Consider the following 17,815-nt stretch of genomic DNA (forward strand, 5'->3'; position numbering starts at 1 on the left):
GAGACAGGATCTCTTGCATACCTGGAGCTTGCAGATTCAGTTAAGCTAGCTAGACAACATGCTCCAGGAATCTGCCTGGTACACCTCCCCTACACTGGGATTACAGGCAAGTATCTATCTATACTGAGTATAATCTCTATATATCTAAAGAACCTGATTAGTCTAATTATAAATGACAAACTTTAGATGACTATTAATCTATATAATTCTCAATATCTATCTAACTTAAAGACCAAGACAATAAACAACTGTGTAACAAATGAGGATAATGCTGGAAATACAAACTCAGGTCCTCATGCTTATACAGCAAGCATTTGCTATTAAAACACTTTCTAAAGTCCTCAAATTGCTACGTCTTTTTTTTCCCTACTAATCATCTTTTCTAAGCTTGGAGCTGACCCTTGATCCTGCCTGCTCCCGATGGCATCTCCTTGCCTCTCTCCTCAGAATAGAAACTCCCTTTCCTTCAGGACAGTTTTTGGAAGGGAAGCAAGCTGCCCTCACACATTTTAAATAGAAGCTAAGAAAATGAACGTTCCCTAAGGACTGTGATATGAAAACAGACTGAATACACAAAGAGGAAAGTTTAAGGAGAGCTTTATTCCACCTTCAAACACTTAAAGAGAACCATAGACATATTGTGTTCCAGTGACCAGACACAGAGCAGATGAAGGAAATGGAAGGGAGTGAGGGTTTCTCCTCTGTACTTCAGCAGAGTGTGTGGCACATGGAAGGTATGCAGCACTTCCTGGTTTATTAGCAATTAGAGCTGCCAGTGCTCACTGCTTCTGGCGGGAACGTGCTTCTAAACACAGTTTCTAGGAAGTTGTTCCTTTGCATGCGAGTAGAAGAAGTTCAGTACTGAAATCCGCAGCTGCAAAGTTCTGTGTCACTTTGTATTAATGGTAGGATTTCAGCAGAGATTCTTGGAAACAGGAATACTTCAAGGTCCTGTCCCCAAAAGACAAAGTTTAAAACCGAGGTTCTAGAGTTCACAGCCTGGTTGGGCATCCTCTAGTAGTCCAAGTTATTGGGGTAAATTATTTATCTGCTCTCCCTATACTTCCGTTTCCCTGTCTAAAATGAATCTTTTTCAGTTAAGTGAGTCCCCATACTATAGCAAAGCAAAAGACTGGATGGCATGCAGATTGTCATGTAACTGCTCAATAAATGTCAGTTACAGTGTATCATCTGACACTCTGGCTTCTTCTAAGCATTTTTTTCAACTTTTCAATATATTAAGGGGACTTTGTAGCATAAATAACCTGGACTTAGTTATTTTGCTAATCAAATGACAGTCTTGGGTGATATTAACCAACTCTTTGAATCTCCTCTGAGCAAGTTTTAATGCAACAAGCAGTAGGATCTCTGGCACACAGGTGATGAAACACAGTCGCCCTGCTAATGTCTGGCAAGTAGTAGATACACAGTAAATATTTGTTTAATAAATTGATGAACTTGGCAGAGTTCTTATTATTTCCTACATTTTATTTGCTTGTTTGTGATTAGGTAATACAGTCACATGACTTAAAATTCAAAAGGAATAAAGAGATATCTATAAAAAGACATTGCTTTCCTGCCCTCTAATCATCTAGTTCCCTTCCCTAAAGGTAACTGGCATAACCACTTTCTCATATAGCTTTCCAGGGCTATTTTAGGCATAGACAAGCAAACATGCTTGCTTACGCACACTCATTTCTCTGTTTAAACAAATAGCATCATGCACTGATCTAGGCATGATTATTGAGGTGGCTGCAAATGTGGAGTGAGTGGGAACATGCAAGGAGGAATTAGAACAGAAGGCACTCAGAGACAGAAAAGTCAACCAGAGATCAGTAGCGTTGATACGCATGTAGGGTGATCAGGGAAAGACTCATGTGAAGATTCTTTTCACTTACACTAGGATAACTATCAAGACATAAAGCATTTCTACCATGTTTTAAAGGAATACTCTCGTGTCCCTTAGCAAACTAGTCTACTTCACTGGGCTCACAGACCCACCCCTCTCCTTATTAGAGTACAGGACCTACCGACTTTGGGAGGACTTGTAAGCAGGGCTAATCACAGCATTGCTCCATGTGCTAATTCATTCAGTACTCTCATAAACTAATTGAGTAGCTAAGACAGAGAGAGATCACGTGGCCAGCGTAGCACAGCTAGTCAATACCAAAGTCATAACCGTGAGACCAGGGCAACTTTTAATCAAGAAGACACTCAGGCTCCAACACGACCTTGTTGCAGTTTAACAAAGGTATGTTTGGGGTGGGGGATCTTAGGCTAGTATCAGAAGAACTTGTTTACAACCTTCAAGTGCTAAAAGCAACCAACTGCCTTCCTATATAGGTGCTTGTCAGTGAACAGAATTTCACTTCATTTGTTACACACTAGCCTGGCTGCTTCTAAGAAATTATAAAATCTAGAACCACCTCTTTATGTTAAAGAACTGATGTGGTCAGGTCATTACTAAGAATGACAAGTATCTTTGCCTATCTATGGGTTCCATGTCATTCTGAAACCACAAGGAATGTGGTTAAGTCCCCTGGTCATCCCTCAACAAAGATTTATCAGTTTCACTGTTGTCTCCAAAGAGCCTTCCTCTTGGACTAAGATGTTAGTTCATAGTGATGTCCAACAATGGGCCTTCCCTACAGAATAACCTATGAGAGGAATGAACTGCATTAATGTTAAGAAATGTCCCAACATATGGAAATGTCTCCTCAGGTGGAACAGTATCAGAAGGAATTCACTGAACTAAACTATAATGGAGATAAGTTCCCGTCAAAGAAGTACTGATTTGTTATCATCTGTCCTGTGAGTGAGGGGCATGGTAGGTCATGACTGTAACCACAGCATTTGGGAAGCAGAGGCAGAAGGATTGCTACAAGTTTAAGAATAGCCTCATCTACAGAGGGCCACCCTGCCTCATATTTTTTTTTCTTGTAGAGATTCAGCCTACAAAAAACAGCATAGTTAAATGTGAATAGTGGGACCAATTTTCACTCTCAAGTGGGTTTTATTAAATATAGATCTGATTTTCCCAAGCATTTCAAATATTTTGTACCAAAGTTTGCTGTCTATTTGTATTCCCGGTTAACTCTGAGATACAATGTTAATACCATTTTTAAGTTAAAAAGATACTTCCAGTCAGCACAGAATGAACGAGAATGATATTAGAGTGCATGTGCACTTGCCAGCATTTCAGTTTTGAGAGAAGTGGTCTATCCCTGTATCTTAGCTCCAAAATGTGAAGTTTTCCTGCTTTCCACCCATAGTTATAACCAACCAGGTGGTAGAAGCATGAGCCCTGCTGAAAGTCTTCTCTGAGACTGGTCTGACCTCTTCCTGGGCTCTCGAGCGGCTTAGAGGAGGGCTAGTTAGCTTCTGGGGAGAGCCTGAATACCCATCCATGAGTCCAAACGGAGCCTGGGTCACAAGAACCAGAGATGCTCGGACCGACCAGTTCTCTGCTCCTCCTCTAGAGGCTCTGGGACGACTGCTGAGGAAAAGTGTGATCCCTCTGAACCTAGTCACAGTTTAACTGGAACGCAGCCTTTAGTCTGCGGCTAATGCGATCCATTCCTAAGCATAGCATACCAAGCAGTCATCCTTGTGCTTTAGTTTGGTTTACCACCACTCTTTACGATTGTGGTAAACTAGGGCTCTAGGGCCCACATCTGTAACCCTAGCCCTCTGGAGGCTGAGGTAGGGGAATCATGAGTTCAAGACCAGCATGGGATATATAATCAGACTCTGTCTCAGAAATAAAATGAAATTTAAAAAAATAGGGGTGGAGTGGTGGGGCAGCTTATGGTGATGGCCCAGTGTGAAAAGTGACTGAGGTAGCAAGATGATGATACATCTTTCAATGCCCAGCAGTCGCTGGAGTGGACAAGCAACATAAACACCAACACGGCTCTAGCTTTAAAGAAGCAGTTCCCAACCTTTGGGGTCAAAGTAGCAGGTATCCTGTACATCAGATATTTATATTATGATTCATAACAGTAGCAAAATTAATTATGACGAATCAACTAAATAATTTTATGGTTGGGGTCTCCACGTGAGGAACTGTAGGTATTAACGTGTCCCAGCACTAGGAAGGCTGAGAACCACTGCTTTAGCTCGTTAGTCTATAGCACTTCTGACGGAAACTGTTCAGCCAATTCTGTAGTGAAAAGATGAACAACCAAAAGCTGTCAGGTATCAGTATTATTGTAATATTCCCTTTATCAAAACCCTGTGACTGAAATTTATAGGTAAGAATTTACAGTAAGCAGCAAGTACTTGGAAACTTGTCCGTTAAGGTTTCCTCTTACAGAACTTCTGCTGTGAGTTTTTTAACCCTCTACAGCTAAGAAAAAACGAAAACCCTTCGTAATTAGTTTCTAAGGAAATCATATAAAGGTCATGGTACTAGCAGAGTTATAAGTTGATATTTCCAACAGGATGGAAGCCTCCAGAGGGGCATATGTAAATATCCATCAGCATCTATTTTCTCAGTTTATTTCCAAGAGCAAGAGTTAACTAAATCATTTTATAGTGACTTCATTTCCTGCTGCTCCCTCAAAACTGAGAATACAACAAATATTTGCATAGGTTTATTATTCACATTGAATCATGAATAATTCACTTTGTACAGACAGCTGGGTAAACAAGAGGTTTGGAGTTTCCTTTTCTATATTCCTTTTTCATTGGCTGGAAGGAAACTTCATTAGTACTGATTTCATCTGATTTCCAGTGATACCCTGGTGTTCCTCCCACGTGGAAGAACCCCATCTTTTGTGAGTTTTTTTTTCAATTTTTACTTCCTTCTCACAATCCTTAAGTTAGACCTTACCAACTTTATATTTTTATTGCAAAATAAAAATGTGTTTCAGCCACTCAGTTCTACAGTCTGCAAGACAACAGAAAACATGTGTTTCCTCATTTTTCACACATTGGAGTCCTTTTACTGGATTTACTTTTACATGAATGCTCTCTTAGTAGTAAGAGCAGCCCCTGCAAACTCCATCAGCATTGCCACTGCATCCTGCATGTCTGCCTGTCAGTCGTGAACAATTTCACAACCACCTGACTGCCTCCCACAAGCTGGTTCTCATTTCCCTCTGCTCCTCCCAGGTCTACGTGAGGAAGGGAAGCAAGTATTACAGAGCACAGGGTTGCCAAAGGCATTGCAACTTCTAAGAAAGGGGCAGACTTCACCAAAGGTCAAGGGTGTATCCATGACTGTGAACGTCACTAATCAAATGGTGACAGTAAACCTGTGGTTTAGGAGGGAATTATTAGGCTTTTCCGTAATTCACCGAGGACCAGATGATGGGAGTTATAGTATATCCTTGGGAAATCTCTGTTCTTTGTCCTTACCTGAAAACAACTGAGAGTTTATCCACCCACCAAAAGGTCACACATCCATCCTCAGTCTGTTTGTCGGGGACAAACATAGGTAGGTATAAGTTAATAACACACATCACAAAATATGAATGTCATAGAAATATATAGTGAGCATGCCAGAGAAATTAATCACAATTTGACTAAGCTAAAAATATCTTATTTAGTACAGTGCTTACCATGTGATAGGTGATATAAATATTAACTCTTTAATTATAACAACCTTTTGAGATAAGTTATAGCCCTTTATTCCCACTTAGAGATAGGAAATCAAGATACAAAGAAGTTGAGTAATTAAAGTCACCACAGGAAATGGTACAGTGAGTATTTGAGCCCGGCAGTCTGGCTCCAAATACATGCTTTTGATCACCATGCTCTGCATGAGAATAACACATGCTTATAGAAGAAAGCTTGGAAAAATAAGAAAAACATAAAAAATGAAACAAATTATCCATAATCTCCATCATCCATCTTAGTGTACTTCCCATGCACACACGCATATGTGTGTAAATATTTGATTTAGTGAGCTATATCTGTATACACTTTCTGATTTTTTCAGTTCATTATAATTTGTAAATATACTCTCACAGAAAGAGACTGATTTTACTGAATATTCATATCATTTTCTAAATAACTTACTTTGTTTCTTTGTGTGTGTGTGCGTGTGCGTGTGTGTGTGTGTGTGTGTGCATGTGTGTGTGTGTACAGGTGTGCTCACCTATGCATATCCATAACAGAGGCCAAGGTTGATGCTGGTATATTCCTCTATTGCTCTTGTTTTTTTATACAAGGTCTCTCATTGAACCTAAACTCACAGTTTCAGAGGCCAACAAGTCCCTGGGATCTGCCTGTTTCCACTACCACCCCATTGTCTAGGTTATAGACATGCTCCGCTATGCCCAGCTTTTACTTTATGACTTTTTCCTTTGAAGTATTTTGCCTCCTGAACACTTCTTTTGGCTCAGTTTCTTATTTGTGAAGTAGGAGAAAGGTCAGTGTGCATGAAGAAAAATGTAGGCTAGTCAACAGGAAACTCAAAGTCCTTGATACAGCACAGTGGCCTCAGATTGTACCTTAATGTGGCCGTTTTCTTTCTTTTATTGTTATTGATTGCAGTGATGATGATAACTGCTGGGGGTGGAGTCCATTTGCCTAGAAAATAAAGCTATTACTATATTACTGTTGCATTAAAGAGAAGGCTCTAAGGCCAAGACTGTTAGGTCATTGCTACCCTAGATCACAGCTTTTAGCCAAGTTATATTTCATCCTGTCTAGAGTCAGAAGGCAACAGCATAAGAGAGTGATGACCTATCCTTAGAAGCAGCAAAAGAAAAAGACGTTTCCCTTGTTAATTGAATAACACTTGCTAATTTATTATTACTTGTTCCATTTTGAGTCATGGTTTTCCTGTATGTCCCTGGCTTGCCTCAAACAGTCCTCCTCCTGCCTCAGATCCTTATGTGCTTGGACTGCAGACACATACTGCCACTCCTGACTCTAATTAATGAGACAAAGGGAAAAACAAAACAAACAACAACTCTCAGAAAAAGAAAAAAGCCAATGATGTCCATCTTTGGGGAAAAAGCAAAGAATGAAGGCTGCATCCCTGCGTTGCTTACCCATTCTCAGGTGGGCACATGGAGAGGCCAGGCAGGCATTCAAAGTGCTTCTCTGTGAATTACTCTCATATGTACATAAATTTCCACAGTAAGTACCTTTTGGAATTTGCATCCACTGAGTTGCTCTTTCTAACTGCATGTCCAATGTTCACACTTAAATTGTGCTACCAGAAAATCAGTGCATATTTTACTAAGTCAAGTCTTTTTCTTCTTGGAAACTAACACTAATAGGAGCTGTATATCCTCCCTTATCCTATTATTTGTCCCTTTAAAACACTTTTTCCACTTCCCAGTCCCTGGAACCCTGGGAGTGATGCAAGAGGAGCAATTTGGGGGTTAGATGTGGGACCAGGCAGAGAAATGAAATTTATCTTTAGCCCTAAAACTAAGGCCAAATCTTGCATGTAATGTTTTGAAAACAACCATACTTCTTTCTGTCTTTGTCTTCCCTTCTCGTGTGTGTGTGTGTGTGTGTGTGTGTGTGTGTGTGTGTGTGTGTGTGAAGGGGGAGGGGGGACAAAACACTGGGGCAGAGGACTGATTAGCCATTCTGCCTCAGTCTTCTTCTGTTGAAGTTCACAACTCTGTCAGTCTTCAGACTCCAAAGTTGCTCCTCTCAGGCAAGAGCCAAAGTGTTGGGGATCAGTGACTGTCAAGCATAGTCCTTGCAGAGAAGATTGTAACAAGGCTCTGTTAGTTTAGCACAGGTTGATGCACTGCATGTTAACCTTTCGTCCAAGGACACACTGCATTTACAGTGGTGGTCCCATGAGACTGTATCGCGTTCTCACATGGTTTCCAACTGAGAGTAAGAACACTCTGTGTTTGCACAATGATGAAATTGCCTAACCACACATTTCTCAGATTGCCTCCCTGTTAAGTGACACGAAACTCTACAGCTTACTCCATAGCCTGGAGAGCCTGAGCCAGCTGCCCCAGTCACGGTTTATGGAGGAGGCAGGGCCTAAGCTAATATTGCAGTGTGTGTCCTGTGGCTTGACTCTCCTCTCACCTTGAGTCTCCCTCCACACCTAGCCAGCTCTACTGTAGCCTCCGTAAAGTCTAGTCAAAGGGTCCAGTTGTTAGTTTTGGCCTCTGCCCTCTCCTGAGAAGCTCTGACCTGAAGCCCACTGTTATCTGCTACCTTGTGTCTTCACACCTTGCTTTCCACTCCTCCAGGACTCCCGAAGACCCCTCCATGCCTGCTGTCCTGGAACCTAGATACTTTTTCCCCACAGTTAAATTCATTTGCCCTACACCTTTTCTCTCTACATAGAGGCCAGTTCTGCTAAGAGACTGCAAACAGGCAATGACATACTATTGTAATATCCCAAAGCCCTAAGGATCACTAGTAGCTGTGTAAGCATGAGCAAGCCATTAGCCCTAAAAAGTCATCTGTGAATGAACAGAAATTAGGAGACAGTGAAATAATTTGGAATGCCATATATATCAAGTAATTTCCTCTTGCCCTCCAAATCACTTTTTTTTTTGTTATTTTAGGTGTATGTTCTGCCTGCTTGTATGTGTACACTTTATGCAAGCCTTATATCCTACAGGTCAGAAGAGGATGTAGGACCTCCTGGAACTGGAGTTAAGGATGGTCGTAAGACGCTGTATAGGTCCTGGGAACTGAACCCAGCTCCTCTACAAGAGCAGCAAATGCTCTTAACCACAGAGTGATCTCTCCACACACACCCATTCTTTCTTAAAGCAAACTTGAGGGTATTGGACCCTCTGCCCATATTTCTGACACAGTCTATGAACCAGTCTCTTGGCTTCCAAACATGGGCATCAACACCTTTCCCAGACTGGGCTAGGGCTTGGATAGGACCTTTCTAGAGTATAAATCCGTGTAGGTTTATTCTCTGCCTAAAATCTGTTGCAGCTCCCAGAGTCGGGTTAGCATTGCTGAAGCACTGTATGTTCTGGCCTCTGCACCCTTGGCATATATGTCAGCTCCCTTCTACCTCCTGTGTTTGGAGCAGGCTGGGCTCTTTTCCTACATCACTCTTCTCTGCTGGTGGCCTTTCCAACGTCAAGTAATTTTCGTAGATCTCAGTTTGATCATTATTTCCTTCTGGAAGCCTTTCTGATGTGGGCCAGAAATCCCCTCCTTTGTGCCCCTCTCCCACCCATCTCCTCATCTTGTAACTAGAACATAGTTCTGGCTGACTGGCCCCTCCTCTTGCCCTGTAAGCTCCCTGGGAAGAGGTAGCTAAAGAGGCGTCCTTGCCCTACCTCCTGCCTCAGGGCAAGTGAGGAAGAAGGGGTGAATGAATTCCTGGCACCTTTCCTGGAACATAGACAGTGCTCAATTATTTTTTAAGCACGTTACTCTTAAAAATATTTGCATTTCAAATTCCCCATGCTCTTTGCTTTTCAAAACCCAATCATCATTGCTTTGCTCTCTATAAAAGAATAATTGGAAGAATAAGCTTAAACAAGAAATACAGTATTTCTAGCTGGTTGGTGGTAGTCACTGCCTTTAATCCCAGCACTCAGGAAGTAGAGGCACGTGGATCTCTGTGAGTTCGAGGCCAGCATGGTCTACAGAGCGAGTTCCAGGACAGCTAGGGCTGTTACACAGAGAAACCCTGTCTCAAAAAACAAAAGAGAAAAAAAGAAAAGAAAAATACAGTATTTTTTTTAATGCAAAAAGGGAAAGGGAAGACTCTGGTAATGGCAATAATATTGTCACATGGTTAGCATTCGTCCTTCTGTGGCATATTATAGGCATCCTAGTTGACTCTTAAAATACTTCTGTGACCTGGATTGGACTCACATTTCTGAGTATATTAATTTTAAGTCTAAAATTAAAAACATCAGAAACCCTTGTGAGTTAGCTTAAGAGAAAAAAGAAAGATAGAGATACAATGGAGGTATCTCCTAGAGTCCAAGCATGTAATTGGTTTTTGGATAGAGGCTAGTGCTTTAGAAACCCAAGGTTTCTGGGAGGTTTATTTCTGCTTCTCTCCCCACACAGAATTTATTCTTTTTATAATTGTCATTACATTTTTATTTATTTATGGGGTGGCATCATACATGCCATAGCATGTGTGTGGAGGTCAGAGGGTAACTTGTGGGAGTTAGTTCTCTCCTTCCACCATGGGTCCTGAGGATCGGGTAGTTGTGCTCGGCAGCAAGTGTCTCATCCATTCCCTCCTGGACCTTGTTTTTCCTTTTCCGGTACACTGCTCTCATTTCCTTTGGTTGCTGTGAGAAAGAACTTGGAGAGGGCTCATGTGGCTTGCACTTCCAGGACATAATCTATCACTGAGGGAAGATGGGACTGGAAGTGAAGCGGAAACCATGGGAGAACTCTACTTACCGGCTTGTTCTCTGGCTTGAGGCCTTCCTTACCCAGGCCAGGACTCCCTGCCTAGGAAATGACACTCACGGTGGGGTGGGCCCTCTTACATCAAATGAGGCGATTAAGACAGCCACAGACTGTGCACATCTTTAATCCCAGCACTTGGGAGGCAGAGGCAGGCAGATCTCTGTGAGTTTGAGGCCAGCCTGGTCTACAAAAACTAGTTCCAGGACAGGAACCAAAGCTCCAGAGAAACCCAGTCTCGAAACCCCCCCCCCACACACACACACACACACTCCCCAATGTTTTTGGGGTTTTGTTGTTTTCAGTGATTCTAGATTGTCAAATTGACAGTTAATGCTAACTAGGTCAGTGTCAGATGGGAGGTGTCCACAGCGGGCAGGGCAGGGGTAAGAACTGACCGTGACAGAGACCCAGTCTCATTGTTATGTGGAGATAGGTTTGGGGCTGAGAGGGGAGGAGGTTCTCAGAGGTTCTGCTCGAAAAGGTTAAGGGACTTGTCTGAGAGCAAAGAAAGACGGCAGGAATTGGGCTGGTGAGATGGCGCAGCTGGCAGGGGTGCTACCAAACCTGAGGACTTGAGTTCAATCCCTAGGACCCACGTGGTAGGAGGGGAGATCCAACTCCTGCGGGTTGTCCTCTGACCTTGACCCATGTATACAACATGCAATAAATAAACAAACAAACAAGTGAAGTGCTTTTAAAATTTTTAAAGAGACTAAGAATCTTTCACTATCTAAAGTCAAAAAATATTTTTCAATCAAGAACTAAAATATTGAGAATAGACAGTTTTGACGTGTGACTAAAATGTGCATTTTACAGTGCATATCTGCTGGGTGAAAATGTACTGGAGAAACAGCTCAGTGATTAAGAACATTTGCTGCTTTTGAAGTTTCCAGTACCATGAATGGTTCACAATCATTTATAACTCCAGTTCTATGGGATCTGGTGCCCTCTTCTAGCCTTGGTGAACACACACTCACTCACTCACACACACACACTCATAAATATTAGATTCTTTTCAAGAATAACAGCTGTTGAAAAGAATCTCCTTTGGAAATGTGCTATCAGCAGCTTGGCAGAAGAACACCCCAAAGTTCTCAGCAGAAGAACACCCCAAAGTTCTCGGCAGAAGAACACTCCAAAGTTCTTGGCAGAAGAACACCCCAAAGTTTTTTGGGAGGCTTTGATACAGCATAAAATTAAATAAGAACAACCTATTTTAAATCAAAGCAAGAGAATTAACAAACTAAATTTATGAAAGCAATCATTTTTAAAATTAAAGAATAATTTAAAAACTTGATAACTTAGCCGGGAAGTGGTGGTGTATGCCTTTAAAATTCCAGCACTCAGGAAGCAGAGGCAGGTGGATCTCTGTGAGTTCAAGGTCAGCCTGGTCCACAGAGTTCCAGAACAGCCAAGGCTACACAGAGAAATTCTGTCTCGAAAAACCAGAAAAAAAGGAAATATGAATTCTGAGATCTCACTTCCGGGAATAGTCAAGGAGTCTGCATTCCTTCCAGGTACCCAGTGGGTTCTGATGCACTTTCTCATCTCTCTGTGCTCTGACGGAGCCATCTGGTCAGGGTCACTGGAGACAGGCCAGCCCCAGAGACCACCCCAGTTCAGTACTCTCCACACATACAAACCATTCTTTCTCTGCCTTATAGGCACAACTCTGCTGACTCCTTCCCGCCCTCACTGTCAAAGCTTCACTAGCCAAAACACAGACATCCATCTGCACTGGGCAGACAGAGGAGGAAATGTCCAAACACTGGAATACTATTCACCTTTAAAATGGAATAAAGTTCTAATATGTACTACGATATTGATAAAACTTGAAAGCATTGTGCTTAGCGAGGTATGGCAGTCAGACAAGGATGATAATTGTATTATCCCACTCCTATGAAGTATCAAGAAGCAAGTTCAAAGAAAGTAGAAATGTGATTGCCAGAAGCCAGGGAGAGGGGAAATGGGGAGCTAGTGCTTAATGAACATGGTTTCAATTTTACAGCATGAAGCAGTCTGGAAATGCATGGTGGTGATTGCTGCATAATGTCGTGATGTCAGGACCACTGACCCTGACTAAAATGGTGATTGTGTGTGTGTGTGTGTGTGTGTGTGTGTGTGTGTGTGTAAATTACAATTAAGAAAAAACAAAATGAAGCAAATTTCATTTATTGTTTTGTAGGTAGAAAGACACTCTCGCCCAGGCTAGCCTCAAACTCTTCTAGCCTTCTGACTCAACTTCCTGAGTGCTTGGATTACAGACATGGGCCAACTACTAAGAGGCTGATGGGTAATGTAGTAAGACTGAGGACTCTGGCTCTTTAGAAGCTTAGCCAGTGGAGAGGAAGAGCAGAAGAAAATGGGGAAAGGCAGGTGGAGGCTAGAATGACATTTTGGAAACTTTGAGAGTATATGTGAGGTCACATGATATGCCAGCCAACAAAACTGCTAAGGCTGGAAACATCAGCGTGGCCCTCCACAGAGAACAGCTGTAGCACTGCAGTGTCCTAGAGATCTGGGGACACGTTTGCAGACAGCGGAATGCTGAAAGAGGGAGTGGAGCAGAGGCTGCCTCCTCTCTGGTGGTAGAAGCCGTTAGAGAGCAGAGCAAAGTCAGCTTAGACTCCCAGGTGTTGTAATGCAGAGGGCTGGATAGGAACTCAATTCCACCTTCCTTAAAAAGAACAGCAACATAGGTTATGGAGGTGTCGTTCAGCAGTAGAGTACTTCTCTGGCGTGTCCATGGTCCCAGGTTCAGTACCCATCTAAACAAAAACAAAAACAAAAACCGTGTGAATTGCTATGAGTGAGAAAACAAAAAGCAAGGGAAAAGAAAGAAGGAAGAAAGGCCGGTCTGGGTTTGCAGGACTGGCGTGGGGGGATGTTTCTGCCCTGCTCTGAGTTTAGTGGGTAGTCCTTAGTTCCAGGCACTGGGCAGTTTTCCAACTTGGGGAAGTTACTCAATAAGAAGAAGCCAACTCCAGACAGCTCGTCGGGAAATGTGGGGAGTCAGTGCCTGGGTGGTTTTCATGCTAATCCAGGATTTATTAAAGCTCAGAAAGCAAGCAGCAGAGAGCGCTTTTATAATGAGACGTTTCTGCAAGGAGAGTCATCAGCATTTTGATAGAAAAAGGGATTTCTGTCTGAAATTCTCTGAGTGAGGCAGCCTGGAAGACGGGCCTTCCTCTGCAAGTCTGCAGTCCAAAAGGGCACCCTCTGCTTTCCTAGTCTTCCTCCCCCAGTAGTTTTCACTTGCTCTTGATAGTTAACTTTCCCTTTTCCCACTCTAATGTGAGGTGACATGGCCTGTCTCTGCCAGTTACATGGTGGTCTTTACTACACTAACAGTCTATATGTAAATTAAATTGTTTTAAGTCTACAAAGGTAGATAGGGAAGCCCTGCTGGAAGTCATTTGTAACAGTCAGCCCTCTGTATTCACAGGTTCTATGTCTATATTCAAGGAACTCCAGATCACAGATGCTGGTAGACTCCCACAGCTGCTTTTATACTGACTTTCCATTGTTCCCTATACTTTACTGTTCAGTGTAACTGAAGGTTCTCTCCCACTCACCAGTTCCCGAATAACCACTATGAGGCTTACTAGTGATGATAATTGTTTGGGCTATTAGCTCAGCCTTATTATTAACCAGCTTAAATTAACCCATTTCTATTATTCTATATTTTACCACAAGGCTCATGGTTTGTTACCTCACATCTTGCTTCTCCAGAGGCTGCTGGTGTCTCTCTGACTCCGCCCTTCTTCTTCCTGCATCTCTGTTTAGATTTCCCACCCAGCTCTGTTCTGCCTGGCTATTGGCAAATCAGCTTCTTTATTAACCAATGGTAATAAAACATATTCACAGCATACAGAAAAACATTCCACATCATTTCCCCTTTTCTGTAATCAAGAAGGAAGGTTTCAACTTTAACATAGTAAAATTACATACAACAAAATGGTTATGCAAACAAGAATTACAGTTGTAATATTTAGTCTATTTGTATTCAACAAAATTAAAGAAAATATCATCTATTTATCTTTGTAAGTCTAAAGTTTCATATCTAATTTTTTATCATAACTAAGGAAAACTATAACTATTTAGTCTTCAACTCCATCAAAGAACCCAGAAGGATATAATATTACCTGATACGGGAAGTGCATTCTAAGCAGCTTCAAAAATTCTAGAAATGACAGAAATATCTGACTGTCTGGACAGCCACCCAAGTTCTTCTGTAACATTGGGGCATCCATTTTTAGCCTACAATCTTAAAGTATCTGGCAGGTTTTTCAGCCAGAAAAATTTGAAGAACTATCCCTTCAATTTTGGCAAAATTTGACAGTCGCTTTCTTTTGTGTCCTGCTGAATGTCTGGCAGACTCTTTCATGAAGCAGGAACACTGAAGGACTGTCTCACCTTGTTTTGGCAAGTTTAGCAGTCATTTTCCTGTGGGTCCTGCATGTCCAGTCCATCCAGCATATTGTCAAGCAGTCCAGCAAGAGCAGTTTCTTGCCCAAATGCCTAGCCTTGCCACACTGAAAGCAAACACCATAAGGGGCTTCGTCAGTGTCCATCATCCTCTTGAAGTAATTGGTGCTGCCAGGAGAAGACATCTCACATCCAAAGAATTCTAAGTTGTTAAAACATTTTAAATTCCATATTCTGGCCGGGCAGTGGTGGCGTACACCTTTAATCCCATCACTCGGGAGGCAGAGGCAGGTGGATCTCTGTGAGTTCAAGACCAGCTTGGTCTACAAGAGCTAGTTCCAGGACAGGCTCCAAAACCACAGAGAAACGCTGTCTCGAAAAAGCAAAAAAAAAAAAAAAATTCCATATTCTGTAGGTCTTTAAGTGTTTAAAGATTACCTATTCATCTGAAATATATCTCTACATATTTAGAAAATCTAACCAGCTTGTCTATAAGTTTGACTATTATAGATGACTATTAATCTGTATTTTAAATTATATATTGCATTTTTAAATAAGCTGCATAAATATAATACCTTAAACAAAAGTAAAAATATATATACAGTAACAAAATTGACCTTAAATTTGTATCAATAAACCAAAACCATACCAATATAAAGTATTTTGAATTTAACAGTTGTTTTTTGGATTAAAGTAGATTAATAATCTACCTTTTTTATCATTTCTATATCAGTTCATCTCTTTGCACTCCATGAGTTATGATAATATAGAGGTGATTTAAATTATACAGAAGATGTACATGTGTTTTAGACAAATATTGTGCTGTTTTATACAAGAGAGTTAAGCATATTGACTTTAACATCTAAAGATCCCAGGGGAGTTATGGCTTCATTCATCTTCCATGGACACCAAATATGCTGGTTACTTTGTCAACTGGATTGAAGAATGCATAGAACGTTCATAAAGCATGCCTCTGAGAGCACCTGTGAAGGAGTTTCCACAGAGAGATGGGTGAATGGATCATCCCATGGATGGAGTCTGCTATAGGAAGGTGGTGGTGGAACGGAGAAAATGAGAGGCTGAAGGAACTGGGTGCGTGGAGAGCAATCCTTGGATGTGTCTTTCCTGTCTTCTTCCTACATGTTCCTTTGCCTGGTTCTTGTCTGCCATGAGGTAAAATGCTTTCTGTGTTCCCTGTCCTGTTCTTGCCAAGTTCACAGGCTAAGCAGCTATGGACACTTGGAATCCATAATCCCAAACAAATCTTTCCTCAGAACTGCTTCTAGCTACTCAAAAACAGCTAACGTATCAAGGGATGGCTGTATAGTTCTATCAAGTGACTAGAAACATTGTGCTCAGAGCTCTGGATTTTGGTTTCTCTCTTCTGCTGCTAGACCGTTCATTATATGAAAAAATGTAATGTAGTTTAGGTTAATTGTCTTTCCTTTCCTGTCTTTATTCTCCAAGAACTGATATTAAACAGAGTAGATTCCCTTAGACTTAGAAAAAAATTCTGAGGTTTCCTTAGGACTTCATAAGTTTTTACTTTTTCACATAGCAGTTGTTTCGTTCATTTGTTTTTTCAATTTCCAAACATACTAGAAGATACTACATGAGTGAGCATGGCTTTGGCAAGTTTCAATGTGGGCGGCAGATTTTTTTTTTCCAAGACATGGTTTCTCTGTAGCTTTGGTGCCTGTCCTGGAACTCGCTCGGTAGAACAGGCTGGCCTTGAACTCACAGAAATCGGCCTGCCTCTACCTCCTGGGTACTGGGATTAAAGTCATTCACCACCACTGCCCAGCTGTGGGCAAGCTCTTACGCATACGTTGAGGCTGATTTTTCAGTGGTCAGCTCAGTGTTTGTTGTAGGGAGAGCTTATGTTGGCAAGAATGCTATAGGCAAAGCCCCAGCTGGGCAGCATGGGTCGTGCCATTTATTCAGCCGCCATAGGAAGCAGCAGCAAGCCCTGAAGAGGGGTTCAGATGATGGATAGGAAGAAAGGAGCATGCAGCTTCAGAGATGTGGAAATGAAAAAAGGGTGACAAACGGGCCAGTGTGGCAGGGTTTCCAGAATGAAGGAACTGGAAAAATTTGAGGACAAAATATGAGTTAAGTGTTTGCAAACACTGGACTGGCAAGATGGCTCAGCAAGAAAGGCCGTGCCGTCAAGTCTGATGGCCTGCGCTCAATCTGGAAGGAGAGAACCAACACCACAGTGTCCTCTGACCTTTGCCCTCACACACTAACAACAATGACAGTAATAGCAAGCAAGTTGTTTTTGTTTTTTTAAGAATTGTAAACATTTGTGAGAGACCATAAGTATTAAGAGTCAAGTACTCTGAGGGCTGGAGAGGTAGCGAGATGGCTCAGAGGTTAAGAACACTTGTTGCTCTTGTAGAGGACCTAGCTTTCAGTTTCCAGCACCCACATGATGGTTCAAACCATCAGTAACTTCAATTCCAGAGAATCCAGCATCTTCTTGTGACTTTCTTGGGCACCAGTCACACAACACAGCACACATACAGGCATGCAGATAAAATACTCATAAATAAGAATAATATAAAAAACAGTCAAATATCCTGAACCATCATTTCTTTAGCTTTTATAAGGTTATTTCTGTTTTCATTAAACGATGCTTGGGTTTGAATTTATATTTGGTCTTATCTGATTTTCAAATTATATTGTGTGTGAGAGAGAGTAGGGGGCGGTGCACATATGGAAGTCAGAGGACAACTTGCAGGAGTCAGTTCTCTCCTTCTTGGGGATAAAATTCAGGCCTTGGCATAAGTACCTTCACATGCTAAGTCATCTTGCCATCCCTGGTCTTTCTATGTAAAGTTTCTGTAATTCTGTGCAGAAGGAAGCAGGATGGTTTGAGTTCTGTTGTGACTCTTACTTCAGCAGGGCAGCTGCCATAGGCTGCCATATTCCTGGTACAAGTAAACATCCATCCCCAAAGACTGATGATGGATTGAGGGCAGGACAGACGCAGGACCGGTGCAATAACAACTCCATTTGACCCATTTCTTTTTTCCATTTTCAC

Source organism: Microtus oregoni, unplaced genomic scaffold (assembly GCF_018167655.1).
Source record: "Microtus oregoni isolate MIOR12 unplaced genomic scaffold, Mior012 000019F_ref0000042, whole genome shotgun sequence".
Lineage (NCBI taxonomy): Eukaryota > Metazoa > Chordata > Mammalia > Rodentia > Cricetidae > Microtus > Microtus oregoni.